This window comes from Rhinoderma darwinii, unplaced genomic scaffold, assembly GCF_050947455.1.
Source record: "Rhinoderma darwinii isolate aRhiDar2 unplaced genomic scaffold, aRhiDar2.hap1 Scaffold_729, whole genome shotgun sequence".
Taxonomy (NCBI): domain Eukaryota; kingdom Metazoa; phylum Chordata; class Amphibia; order Anura; family Rhinodermatidae; genus Rhinoderma; species Rhinoderma darwinii.
The window spans coordinates 168,144-182,123 of record NW_027464290.1 but is presented as its reverse complement, the minus strand read 5'-3'; the positions used below and the strand labels follow the sequence as shown (position 1 = coordinate 182,123).

Below are 13,980 nucleotides of genomic sequence, written 5' to 3'. Positions count from 1 at the left end.
TATATAAAGTTCAGACGGAACTTTGCACGTGTCATAGTGGAGCCCTGAGGAGCCAGAGCCAGCTTTCTGACATCATAATGGGGCCTCAGAGATAAAAGCCTGGGCCCAGGCAGTGTTGGTCAGTGCTGCTCAGCAGGCAGCACTGGACTGGACTGAATTACAGCTGATACAAGGTGTGAAGGAACAAGGGGTGGCTGTGGGCATGCACTTGCTGCCGCTGCCAGTGTTTATCTGCATGGCAGCAAGGCATTTGGGCGTTGCCAGGAAGGCGTTTTTATGTAGATTCCTCCTCTTTCAGCACTGCATTGTGGTGCAAGCAAAAGAAGCAAATCCTGTCTTGCTTCCTCTCCGGCCTTTATTCACCTCCCGTGTAGCTGTGAGTGTGTGAGCCTGCAGGGCCCCATGGAATTGCCTAGAAGTAGGCTGAATCGCTGCAAGGGCTGAACAGCAGTATCGGGCAGGCTCGGGCAACGCGCGGCCCGTTCGGGTTATCGCTTCTCGGCCTTTTGGCTAAGCTCAAGTGGCTAACCAGAGGCGTCCAGTGCTGAACTCTCGGCCCTGCAGCATCGCCCTTTGGGGCTTAAGCTGCTTGTTGCTATAGGGAGACAGCCAGTGGCAGGAAGGCGATCGACAATGGGCGTAATTGTGCGCCATGCTATGGCCGGGGAAACCCGGGTCAAATATGGAGTTCGTATTGAAGTGGATGCTGGATTGGAGAAAACCCTGGATATGCGATATTTGGTACGCAATGTCATTTTCGGAATTTTGAAGGTGGAACGGACGAAGATTCTCTGTCTGCAGGAGCACAAGGTTGGTCATTATACTTTGATCTTGACGGATTTACCTGCTTGCCATAATCTGCATTTCAACTTGATGGAAAATGTTAATAACCCTGAGCTTGCTGGACTCTCTTTTGTTTTACTCTATGATGAAGGAGAAGTCTTCTTGGTGGTTTTTTTGTATAATGCACATGTACCACTGCAGGATATTGTGGCCTTTTTGTCCAGGCATTGTGCATATGTCAAGTATGAAAACAAAATCTTGAATTCTGAACTGCTATGGACCGGGAAATACAAATTTCGTGTCCGTTTTCGCCAAAGCATTGAGGAACCAGGAGGTTTTCATTTCCCTCCTTCAAATTTCTCCATTGGAAGAGATAGGGGATATTTGTTCTTTCCCAGGTGTCCACCATTTTGTAGAAACTGCAAGGTTTTTGGCCATACAAAAGAAGGGTGTCAGAAAACGGGCAGGTGCTCCAAGTGCAATCAGGAGGGGCATGCAGCAAAGGAATGTGTTAATCGCATTGTCTGTAACCTGTGTGAGGTGAAAGGTCACGCCTTCAAAGACTGCCCTCTGCGAAAAAAATCATATGCAGATGCAGCCAGAATCAGAGTGCCTGGGATGGCGGGGCTGATGGGATATGCAAATGAGGCAACTATTGTCCATCATGCCTCTGGAGTTGCAACTTTAGCAGAAGTACAAGTGGAGGAAGGGGCAGGTATGGAGGCAGCCCCTGTCGAGGAAGATCTCCCTCACCCAACTGATGTCCAGACTGGGCTGCAGGGTGAGGGTGAGGGTGAAATTGATGATGATGTGCCTGTGAATCCCGATGTCTCTTGGTGTCTGGATGAGGTGTTCCCAGAGGAATTTGGAGAGCAAGGGGACTTCACTACAGTTACCAGACCTGCTGATGAGATTCTGGACATGGGAGCCAAGAGGGCCAGGTTGACTGCGTCACCTCCGGTTACCCCTGGAAGAGATGCTGAATATCCTTCATCCATGATATCTTTGGATCAGCCTTTTCTGGAAGAAGGTCAAGGGACTCATCTCTTCATCTTAAATTGCCCGCCTCCAGAAGGCAAAGGCTGAGAAATAAATGGACAGTTTGTGGATATTTGGTTGCTAAAATCAAAGTATGGCCACCAAAACTCTATGTAATGTCGTATCCTTAAATGTGCGACAAATTAAATCTAAGCCCAGGAGGGCTGCAGTCCTTGATTTTTTTTAAAATATAGGAGCTGATATTTATGCTTTGCAGGAATGTGGAATAGCAGAACCTGTGCCTGAGCAGGAGTGGCCACATGGCCAATGTATATGGTCTGGTTCCTCTATGAATAAAAATGATGGTGTAGGAATTTTGCTAGGGAATAGGAATTTAAAGTTAGAGAGCTATACTGTGGTGGAGGTGGGGAGGTGTATTTTGGCAGAGATTAATGTCAGAGGATGGAGGGTAAGGGTAATTAATATATATGGAGCAACAAAAAAAGAAGAAAGGTTAGAGCTCCTAGAGAAATTGTCTTTTTTTTTGCCAGGGAGAATTCCCACGATTTGGGTTGGGGACTTTAACTGTGTGACGGAGGGGGAAAAAATGGATGTATCTGGTAAAAAGTTGTACCAAATAATCAAAGATTTTTCTTTTATAGATGCTGCTGAGGTTCATTTGGGAAAGCCACCACCCGACACTTATAGATCTGATAGAGGAGGGGTAACATCAAGGATAGATCGGGTGCTCTTCTCAAAAAATGTGGGGTGTATAAGTTTGCAGCAGCGTGATGTGACCTTTTCTGACCATGTGTGTATGTGTGCAACCTTTGAAGGGGATGCTCGTTTAGTGCGTGGTGCAGGCGTATGGAAGCTAAATGTAAGTTTGTTAGAGGATGAAAGAATTGTGAAGGCTTTTATATATGCTTATAAAGGATGGAAATTGCGGCAGGAATTTTTTGGGAATGTGTTGGAGTGGTGGGACTGGATGAAGAATGAATGTAAAAAATTTTTTAAAAAATGGGGCCATAAAAAAGCAGCTATGCTAAGAAACCAATATAATGAGTTGAATGTTAGAATAGAATGGTTAAGAAATCTTAGCGAGCTAGGGGTGGATGTGAGTGATTTGATGAGGGACGCAAGGAGTGAAAGTAGACGTTTACTAGAGGAAAAAGGGAAAAAAATTATATATACATCAAAAGTGGAAAACTTAGACAAAGACGAAAAATACACACGATTCTTTTTCAAAAAAATATGTGGTAAAAAGGATGATATGGATGAATTATTGAATGATAGGGGTGAGTGTGTTTCTGGAAAGGATGTGATGAGTGAAGTTGAAGGTTTTTATACCCAGTTGTATGGAGAGAAGTGGTATGATAAGGATTTGATGAATGAGGTTTTGAATGGGTTGGAAAATAAACTTGGAGAGGAAGATCGTGAGTCTCTGTGTGGTGATATTACCATGGATGAAGTGAGAAATGTGGTGATGAGTGCAAATAAAAATAAAACACCTGGGAAGGATGGGATCCCAATTGAATTATATGTGAGGATGTGGGATATAATGGGTGGGGATTTGCTTGAGGTATGTCAGTATATGTGGAAGCATGGTGTGCTGAGCGAATCTATGAAAGAAGGTGTGGTTGTGCTGATATATAAAAAAGGTGAGAAGAAAAACTTGGCAAACTGGAGGCCAATTACTTTGTTGGCTTCTGATTATAAGTGTTTTAGTAAAGTATTGGCCAATAGGATGCGTGAGGTTGTTGGTGAAGTGGTGAATGAAGATCAAGTGTGTGCAGTGCCTGGTAGAAGTATGACTGATAATTTGTTGTTACTAAGGGATATGATTGGGGACTGTATGGATAGAAAGCAGAAATGTATGGTCCTATCTGTGGATTTTGAAAAGGCATTTGATAGGGTGTCGCATGAGTTTATGTTTAGTGTGCTGTGTAAAATGGGTTTTCCAAGAAAGTTTGTGTATGCAGTGTAAGGTTTGTATAGGAACGTAACAAGTGAGTTTCTCGTAAATGGGTTTCTGAGTGGAAAAGTGGGGATAAGGTCAGGTGTCAGGCAGGGTTGCCCTATGTCCCCTGTCCTGTTCATTAGTGCGATTGAAGTATTGTTGTGTATGGTTAGAAGGGAAAAATTTATGAGGGGGTTATTAATCCCTGGGAGTAATGGGAAATTTGTGAAAGTGTTGGGTTATATGGATGATGTGGTGATTGTTAGTGAAAGAGAGGCGGAGATAAATAGAGCGAGATTGTTGTTGAGTTTGTTTTGTAGTGCGTCTGCGTTTAAAGTGAATTGGGGTAAATGTAGCTTTAAGTGTTTTGGTGACAGGTGTGTGAGAATGGATGGGGTTAATTGTGAGATGGGTGCTATTAAAATATTGGATGTGCAATTTAATGAGGATCTGAGAGGGACTGAAAGTTGGGATGAATGTGGTATGAGAATAGAACGAAAGCTGAACTTTTGGAGCCTGAGAAGTTTGACACTGACGGGAAAAATTCTGATAGTTAAAGCTGTTATATTACCAATTTTACTTTTTTGTGCAGTTGTTTTCCCTTTTGCTACCCATAAAATTAAGAAGACGGAAAAGATGATTTTTACCTTTTTTTGGGGGAGTAGAATGGAAAAATTGAAGAGAGAGTATGTGTATAAGATGTGTGTGAATGGTGGTTTAGATTTCCCAAATGTTGAGCTATTTTTCGGTTTGAATTATATCAAAGTGGTGTCTGTGTTAGTGCAGAGGAATAACAAGACTGGTTTCATGATTAGATACTTGGCTGGTTGGATGTTGTATGGTCTGAATTGGGTACAGAGAGATGCAAGTGTGCCTGTGGCTTTCAAGTGTCCAGTGTGGTATATGAGGATTGAGGTTTTTGTGAGGAAAAATGACTTGCTTGCTGTGCCAATGAGTGAGTTTAAAAATAAGAATGCGGTGATGAAGAGAATACGTGCGAAGGAAATCCCATGTGAAATTGTAGGCTTGAGGTCTAATGAAGTGCAGAGTGTATGGAGTAAATTGAAGGTGAGTGGTATGTCAAACAGACAGCGTGATATTGTATGGATGTCGCTGCATAATATCCTACCTGTTAGGCAAGTGCAGAAAAGAAGGGATCTTATTAGGTCTGAGGTTTGCCCGAGGGATGGATGTGGTGCAAGTGAGAGTGTGAGACATATGTTGTGGGATTGTGACTATTCGTATGAAGTATGGAAAGGGGTGGGTGGTTTGTGTAAAGAACTGGCGGGGGTAAAATTAGTTAATTGGAAAGTAGCGATGTTTGGAATGGGTGCAAGTAGTCGTATGAAAGATAGAATTATGTGGTTAATTATGGCATGTGTGATGGAAAGTTTGTGGGATGTGAGAAACTTGTTAGTGTTTAAAAGGAAATTAGTGCCTGAAAATGAGTGTATTAGGATGATTTTGTCTAGACTTTACGTCATGTAGTTGTGGGATAGACAGCATGGTGGTGGCTTAGATTCAGAGGGGATATGGAAGTTCAAAAAATGGAAATTCCTGATACGACGTAGGTAATATTGTTCTGTTTTTTTGTGTGATTGTTTATGTGAATTGATTATGAATAAAGAACAAACCAGAATGATGCTAAGTTTGAAGCAACGTGGTTTTGATTTTCAAGTTTTGAGAAACATTATAAGTTGCTTATAACTAACTGAAATGGTTTTAAAAAAAAAAAAAAAAAAAAAAAAATCTGTTCTTATCAGTTTAATATCTGATACGTCCCCTATCTGGGGACCATATATTAAATGGATTTTTAGAACAGGGAGATGGAAATAGAGCTTGCTCTGTCCACTCCACGCATTGACCTGGTATTGCAGTATTTCCAGGACCGGTGCACCCTTTCCTTATGTGTTGACTAAAATCAGATTCCAAAAGTGTTTTTTGTGTTTGCCATGGTTTCTGTCTTTCTGAAGGGATCTCCCCTTTTAATCCCATTATTTCAACACCTGTTGGACAATGCATGAGTGATAATGAGCTAATTGATTAAATGCAATTAATGAATACATTGCCACCTCTTGTTTTGTGTCGTCTGTGTGTCTGTGTTTCCGGCATTTCACATTGGATCAGCTCATTCACCTTCCTTGTCTTCTCTCCGCCCTCCCTTTTAGGTAAGTTAAAGAGCTGCACCTGAGCCAGCCACTGATTGATGCAGCACCACAGTCAAATAGTGGAGTGGAGTAGGGGAACAGCAAACAGCCATTAAAGCCGCCCGCCCGCCACAATGGACCTACCTGTGTACACTAGATGGATGTGATGGAATGTACTGTCGTCCCTACATTTCAAGAAGGAGTAAGAATTGCAGTTGCAACAAAGCCTTGCTTGCCTACAAAGAGAGCAGCAATTTGGATTTGTTACTATGTTACCTAGAAGAATAACAAACTGTGCAAGGATGGAGGTTGTAGGAGCAAGGAGAAGTTGTCTGTAAAGTTGGTGGATGCTTATTTTCCATTTTGCAGTCCCTTGTCTCCCTCTTGTGGCCTCCTGGAGGCAACTAGCTGTGCAAAAAAAGACAGCCTGGCGGCCGGCTGTTGCAGTGTTGCCCTCTCAGGCAACACTGAGTGACTGACTGAGCCGCACCGTCTTATATAAAGTTCAGACGGAACTTTGCACGTGTCATAGTGGAGCCCTGAGGAGCCAGAGCCAGCTTTCTGACATCATAATGGGGCCTCAGAGATAAAAGCCTGGGCCCAGGCAGTGTTGGTCAGTGCTGCTCAGCAGGCAGCACTGGACTGGACTGGATTACAGCTGATACAAGGTGTGAAGGAACAAGGGGTGGCTGTGGGCATGCACTTGCTGCCGCTGCCAGTGTTTATCTGCATGGCAGCAGGGCATTTGGGCGTTGCCAGGAAGGCATTTTTATGTAGATTCCTCCTCTTTCAGCACTGCATTGTGGTGCAAGCAAAAGAAGCAAATCCTGTCTGGCTTCCTCTCCGGCCTTTATTCACCTCCCGTGTAGCTGTGAGTGTGTGAGCCTGCAGGGCCCCATGGAATTGCCTAGAAGTAGGCTGAATCGCTGCAAGGGCTGAACAGCAGTATCGGGCAGGCTCGGGCAACGCGCGGCCCGTTCGGGTTATCGCTTCTCGGCCTTCTGGCTGAGATCAAGTGTAGTTCTGATTACTTGTAGTCAGTGCTGCCTGGTCTTGGTTAGGAGGTGCTCAGGTACCCTCTCTCTCGGCCTCGGGGGATCGTCCAGGTTCGCCTGGACTTCACCCCCGTGCTGCTATTTGGGAGAGAGGCTTAGTCCTGAGCAACGAGTTGCGATCCACATATCCCCCGTGTAGGCTTCGGCCGAAAAGGGGAAGCTGCGTAGACGTTGCGTCACCAACGGGTGGCGTAACTTTCCTTGAAATCCCCTCACCATGGACGAAAGTCCTGGTGAGATACCGGCGTATGCCCGGATAAAGAATACAATCCGTGTTATTGTATCAGAAGAGAAGGCGACGACCTGCGGCCTGAAGTTCTTGGTGGAGACCGTGCTTGTTGGCATTTTCAACATTCAGAAGCGGGAGATATTGGCGGTACAAGACTATCCTAGGAGAAGAACATACGACATAACTTTTGTACAGAATGGAGTGTTCCAAGATCTGCTGGCGGCATACATGGTAAAAAACGATCCGAGACTGGACGGTATTGAATTTTACGAACATGTGTTGGACATTACTAAGATGATTGTGATAAAAATGTACTGTCCGTTTGCTGATTTAAAAGATGTGATGTCCTTTTTATCCCCCTATTTCAAAAGTGTTAAATGTATTGGCAAAATAATGAACGAAGTTGGAGTTTGGACGTCAAAGTGGAGATTTTTAGTAACTTGTTATAGAGATGCCAATACAGCAGGGGGGATAATGTTGCCGCCAGCACGCTTTAAATTAGGTGATATGGCAGGAGATCTTTTTTATACAGGAATGCCTCCATTCTGTAGAAAATGTCAAAAGTACGGTCACACCAAAGAGTTCTGCGAAAGCACCTGTAGGAACTGTGGCAGCTCTGAGCACGAGGCCAAAACTTGCCCTCTGGGGAAAAGGTGTCGTTTTTGCAGCCGAGTTGGTCATCTATATGCTACTTGTCCCCACAGATCGGAACAACCCGAGGTCCGGCCGAGGCGTCCAGAGCAGCCAGCAGGCCAGATCGCCCCCGCACAAGGAGAGGAACCAAGAGGTGAAGAGGCAGATGACATGGACACCTCCAGCAGACCCCCCCAAACAGGTGACCCAAAGGAGCAAAGGCGGTTTAAGAGAAGAGCCAGTGATCAGCGGACGAAAAAGCCCCCTCAGGTAACGGAGGAGATGGGTAGTTCGGATGAAGCTGATCCGCCTGGGCCGCAGGAGATGCTGGGTCAGCCTGTACCTGAGGCAGAGGACCCGGGCGGAGCGGCAGCTAGGTCTAAGAGGCGTAGGGCGTACTCAGAGGTGGCAGCGGGGGTGCCGATGGGAGTACCTGCTAGAGCGAAAGCAGGGAAACCAGTTGACGCGCCCCCGGAAGCACCAGCTGAAGGTCTCCCCCCTTCTCGCCAGTTGGGGGAGACAAGCATAGCTGCCTCTGAGGTGACAGAAGTCCCTGAAACGGCCGCGAGTGCGTTTCCTGCCCCTATCGTAGGGGACGAGGCTGCCATACAAAATGCTCCAGAAACCTTGCCCGTGGAGTCCATCTGGGACCCATTTGCGATAAGTGCCTCAGGTATGGCGGGGGGTCAGCTGTCTGACATGAGTTCCTCTCCAATCTCCTCAACGTATACAGTCGGTTTAAAGTCGGAGGGCGATGAGAGTTCGAGTGAGGTCTCTGGTAACGCCGAGGACTGCTGAGGCCACCTCGGGTAAGATTACATAAGACTGTCTCTTTTCCCTTTTCCTCATGGCAGAGTTAGGTGGCATTTCCTTAAATGTTAGGAGCGTGCATTCCAAGACGAGAAGAGCTGCCCTGTTTGACTATCTTTCTATTTTTTCCGCCACCGTTTTTTTCCTACAGGAATGCTGTATCCCACATCGCACGAACTACAACAAATATAAGGAAGACTGGAGACTCGGACCTTCAGTGTGGTCCGGGTCTAACGATTCCAGAGCCGCAGGTGTCGCCATTTTATTTAAAGGGAACGTTTTAATTGACAGTTTTAATGAAATTTTACCAGGTAGAATTTTATTGGTCAAAGCTTTTATAGACGGTATTAGATGGCAGTTTTTAAATTTTTATGGGTCCTCGGACAAGAATGAAAGAGCTAGAATGCTAAAGATTTTACCCCTTTTTTTAAACGATTCAGAGCCACTTGTTTTAGCGGGTGATTTTAATTGTATTTTAAAGGGGGAACGCCGGTTCTCTAACTCAGTAAGCAGGAATTATGACAAAACCTCCTCATTATTAAAAGATATAGTTACTGATTTTAAACTTACTGATGTTTTTAAGAAATGTAACAGCAATTTATCTGCAGAGGCCGGCGTCACCTGGAGCAATGTGAACTGTAGCTCCAGGATCGATTTTATATTCTGCTCTTATCAAGTACTGCCTTTTAAATGTGATCTTAATCCCAATGTTTTATCTGATCATAAATTATTGTATTTTAAAGTTAAAAATGATATTGGGAAAAATACTGTCAAAAAAGCCTGGAAAATGAACGTTTCCCTTTTAGATGATCCGCAAATTTTATCTGATTTTATTACCTTTTATAAGGGCTGCAGACGGGTAAGACATCCAAATATGTCCATAGTCTCATGGTGGGAGAAAATAAAAATAAGAGACTTTTTCATAAAAATCGGAAGGAGAAAAGCAAAAGAAAAACAGGATTTTTTTGCTAATTTGAATACCCGTCTGCAGACCCAATACAAGTTCAGAGAACAGGGTATGCAGGTGGAGGAGGAGATTATGGAGATTAGGAAGGAGATCTCCCAGTGCCTGGAGCAGAGAGGTAAGGAAATTGTCTTTCGTTCAAAAATGAAACACCTCGAGGAAAATGAGACCTGCTCCAGGTACTTTTTTAAGAAAATTAACGATAAGCATACCCTGTTAGACAATGTTGATGGAGATACAAACACTGACAATATTTTAAAAAAGGTACACAGATTTTATGCGGATCTTTTTAATATAAAGCTTGTTAATGTTGATTTGATGAACGACTCATTGAAGGAGGTTGACGCTGTTTTAAATCCTGTCTCCAAAGATTTTTTATTACAGGATATTACGGAACAGGAGATTTTAGATACCATCAAGAGTTTTAAAACAGGTAAAGTCCCTGGCCCTGATGGTATACCCATAGAGTTTTATGTCACTTTTTATGGAGTTTTAAAAGAGGATCTCTATTCCCTTTTTACTCAAGTTTTTAGAACAAAAGCCCTCCCGGGGTCCTGGAAGAAAGGTGAGGTGTCCCTGCTTTATAAAAAGGGGGACAAAACAGATATTAAAAACTGGAGGCCTATCACCTTACTAAACGCAGACTATAAAATAATGGCCAAGATTTGCGCGAATAGGCTAAAGGCTGTTATAGAAAAAATCGTCCACTCCAACCAAGTCTGTGGGATACCTGGGAGGAGCATATGGGACAATTTAAACCTTTTAAAAGATGTTATTAGTGATACGAAGGAGAGAAAAGGCAGATTGGCGGTTTTATCTATAGATTTCGAGAAAGCCTTTGATAGAGTATCACATTTTTATCTTTTTAAGGTTTTAGAAAAGATGGGTATACCAGAAGGTTTTTTACAGTCTCTGAAGGCCTTTTATGAAAATTGCACGAGCAAGATTTTAGTAAAGGGTTTTAAGACACAGAATGTCCTTTTAAACTCCGGAGTGAAGCAGGGGTGTCCCTTGTCCCCACTACTTTTTATATGTGCGATCGAGCCTCTACTCTGCAGATTGAGGAATGACAGGCAGATATGTGGAGTCCCCCTGCCGGGCGGGGGGGGACTAGAGGCAAAAGTAGTGGGGTACATGGATGATGTCGCGGTCCTTTGCAGGGACGCCCCGTCACTGCAAAAAGCATTACAACAGATATACCAATTTTGCTGCTCCTCCGGTTTTAAAGTCAATTTTAATAAAAGTAATATTTTAAATATTGGCAATATGATTTTACAGGACATTCCAGTCCCTGTGTCGGAGTCTGTACAGATTTTAGGGGTCTCCTTCAATGAGTCAAACAATGGTTTTATCAGTTGGGACTTGGTGGCACAAAAAGTTAATAAGAAAATTTGTTTATGGAATCTTAGAAAACTGACAATGGAGGGAAAAATTTTAATCACAAAAATGGTGATTTTACCAATTTTATTGTATCTAAGTATGGTTTTCCCTCCCCCTGATATTTTATTAAAAAAGATTACCAAGGCATGTTTTACATTTTTATGGAATTCTAGGATGGAGAAGCTCAGGAGAGAAAAAGTGATGTTGCCAAAGCTAATGGGTGGTAAAGATTTTCCAAATATAAAAGCATTTCTTTTAATCCATTTTTTTACACTGTGTCTTAATACTGTTTTTAAGGAACACTACTGGTCTTATTTTATCCGTTATAACACTGGCTATTTTATGAGGAGGTACGGATGGTTCTCTACGGTTTTAAGCTCGCCATATGCTTTTAACCTGCCAGACCAGTATAAGATTTTAGAAAAAATAGTGAACCTTTTTAACCTAAAAGACAAAAGAATAGAAGATGTAAAAAATAGTAAATATGTTTTAAAGGAAATAAAAGAAAATGTTTTAATAGCCCCCATTAGCAATTTTAATGAAAACAAGTTCAAATTCATCTGGAGCATGGTTAATGCTAAATTCATTTTTAATTCACAGAAGGATCTGGCCTGGAGCTGCGCCCACGAGTGTCTTCCATGCCGGGCATTCCAGCATCGAAGGGGACTGACCAACTCGGCTGCGTGTTCAAGGGGAGGATGCCGCGATGACGAGACAGTCTTACATCTTTTTTGGCAATGTTATTTTTCTCAATTAATATGGACAAAAATCCTCCCCTTGATGAAGAAGATAACCGGAATAAAGAAAATTACAAGCGAAGGCGTATTTTACGGATGTCTGGAGTGCCCAACAAGGACTCAGAGAATTATGGCATGGAAGATTACTAACTGCGTTAAAGCAGCTTTGTGGGCGGCCAGGAATATTCTTTTATTCAAACATGAAATTTTATCTGTGAATGATGTTTTAGGAATTTGTTTTTATGAAATGCACAAATATTATCTTTTAGACAAAAAATTCTCTCCTGTTTTAAGTAGAAAATGTTTTTTTAGTGAATGGAATTCTATAATATGATGCCACCAAGTGCCCTTTTATAAATTGTATGATTTTAATCTGACAATTTGTATTTATTTTTTAACCATTGTTGTAAAATTTGAATCTCTGTAAAAATGTTGAAAAATGTTGATTTATTGTAAAACCTGAAAAATTTTAAATAAACGGTTACCCCCAAAGTTGGGGTAGTCAACTTAAAAAAAAAATCTGTTCTTATCAGTTTAATATCTGATACGTCCCCTATCTGGGGACCATATACTAAATGGATTTTTAGAACAGGGAGATGGAAATAGAGCTTGCTCTGTCCACTCCACGCATTGACCTGGTATTGCAGTATTTCCAGGACCGGTGCACCCTTTCCTTATGTGTTGACTAAAATCAGATTCCAAAAGTGTTTTTTGTGTTTGCCATTGTTTCTGTCTTTCTGAAGGGATCTCCCCTTTTAATCCCATTATTTCAACACCTGTTGGACAATGCATGAGTGATAATGAGCTAATTGATTAAATGCAATTAATGAATACATTGCCACCTCTTGTTTTGTGTCGTCTGTGTGTCTGTGTTTCCGGCATTTCACATTGGAACAGCTCATTCACCTTCCTTGTCTTCTCTCCGCCCTCCCTTTTAGGTAAGTTAAAGAGCTGCACCTGAGCCAGCCACTGATTGATGCAGCACCACAGTCAAATAGTGGAGTGCAGTAGGGGAACAGCAAACAGCCATTAAAGCCGCCCGCCCGCCAGCCCGCCCGCCACAATGGACCTACCTGTGTACACTAGATGGATGTGATGGAATGTACTGTCGTCCCTACATTTCAAGAAGTAGTAAGAATTGCAGTTGCAACAAAGCCTTGCTTGCCTACAAAGAGAGCAGCAATTTGGATTTGTTACTATGTTACCTAGAAGAATAACAAACTGTGCAAGGATGGAGGTTGTAGGAGCAAGGAGAAGTTGTCTGTAAAGTTGGTGGATGCTTATTTTCCATTTTGCAGTCCCTTGTCTCCCTCTTGTGGCCTCCTGGAGGCAACTAGCTGTGCAAAAAAAGACAGCCTGGCGGCCGGCTGTTGCAGTGTTGCCCTCTCAGGCAACACTGAGTGACTGACTGAGCCGCACCGTCTTATATAAAGTTCAGACGGAACTTTGCACGTGTCATAGTGGAGCCCTGAGGAGCCAGAGCCAGCTTTCTGACATCATAATGGGGCCTCAGAGATAAAAGCCTGGGCCCAGGCAGTGTTGGTCAGTGCTGCTCAGCAGGCAGCACTGGACTGGACTGGATTACAGCTGATACAAGGTGTGAAGGAACAAGGGGTGGCTGTGGGCATGCACTTGCTGCCGCTGCCAGTGTTTATCTGCATGGCAGCAGGGCATTTGGGCGTTGCCAGGAAGGCGTTTTTATGTAGATTCCTCCTCTTTCAGCACTGCATTGTGGTGCAAGCAAAAGAAGCAAATCCTGTCTGGCTTCCTCTCCGGCCTTTATTCACCTCCCGTGTAGCTGTGAGTGTGTGAGCCTGCAGGGCCCCATGGAATTGCCTAGAAGTAGGCTGAATCGCTGCAAGGGCTGAACAGCAGTATCGAGCAGGCTCGGGCAACGCGCGGCCCGTTCGGGTTATCGCTTCTCGGCCTTTTGGCTAAGACCAAGTGTACTTGTACAGGAGGTTTTTAGTCAGAAGGTGCTCAGGTACCCTCTCTCTCGGCCTCGGGGGATCGTCCAGGTTCGCCTGGACTTCACCCCCGTGCTGCTATTTGGGAGAGAGGCTTAGTCCTGAGCAACGAGTTGCGATCCCCCCCCAGCCCTTTGGTAAGTCTCAGGACCCCATAGGGCGCAGCAATTGCTGTGCGGTTCGGCCTGGCCACGGAAATGGCAGGCGAGCCTGATGCGGTGCCGGTGTATGCCCGGCTAAGGAACTCTGCCCGATTTATCGTGGCAGAGGGTGGAGGCGGTCCACGTGGCGTAAAGTTCTTGGTCCACAAGATCTTGGAAGAACTACTGGCGGTCCA

At 43.8% G+C, this 13,980-nt stretch overlaps 2 non-coding genes across 2 annotated transcripts; both read left to right on the top strand.

Annotated features, from left to right (window-relative positions):
* The first annotated feature begins 5,437 nt into the window (after positions 1–5,437).
* On the top strand, positions 5,438–5,623 carry LOC142729609 (U2 spliceosomal RNA). Its single transcript, XR_012878385.1, has one exon. It is a non-coding gene; the product is annotated as a U2 spliceosomal RNA (small nuclear RNA).
* A 6,542-nt stretch (positions 5,624–12,165) lies between these two features.
* Positions 12,166–12,348, top strand: LOC142729633 (U2 spliceosomal RNA). The gene has a single exon (XR_012878398.1). It is a non-coding gene; the product is annotated as a U2 spliceosomal RNA (small nuclear RNA).
* The last annotated feature ends 1,632 nt before the right edge of the window (positions 12,349–13,980 follow it).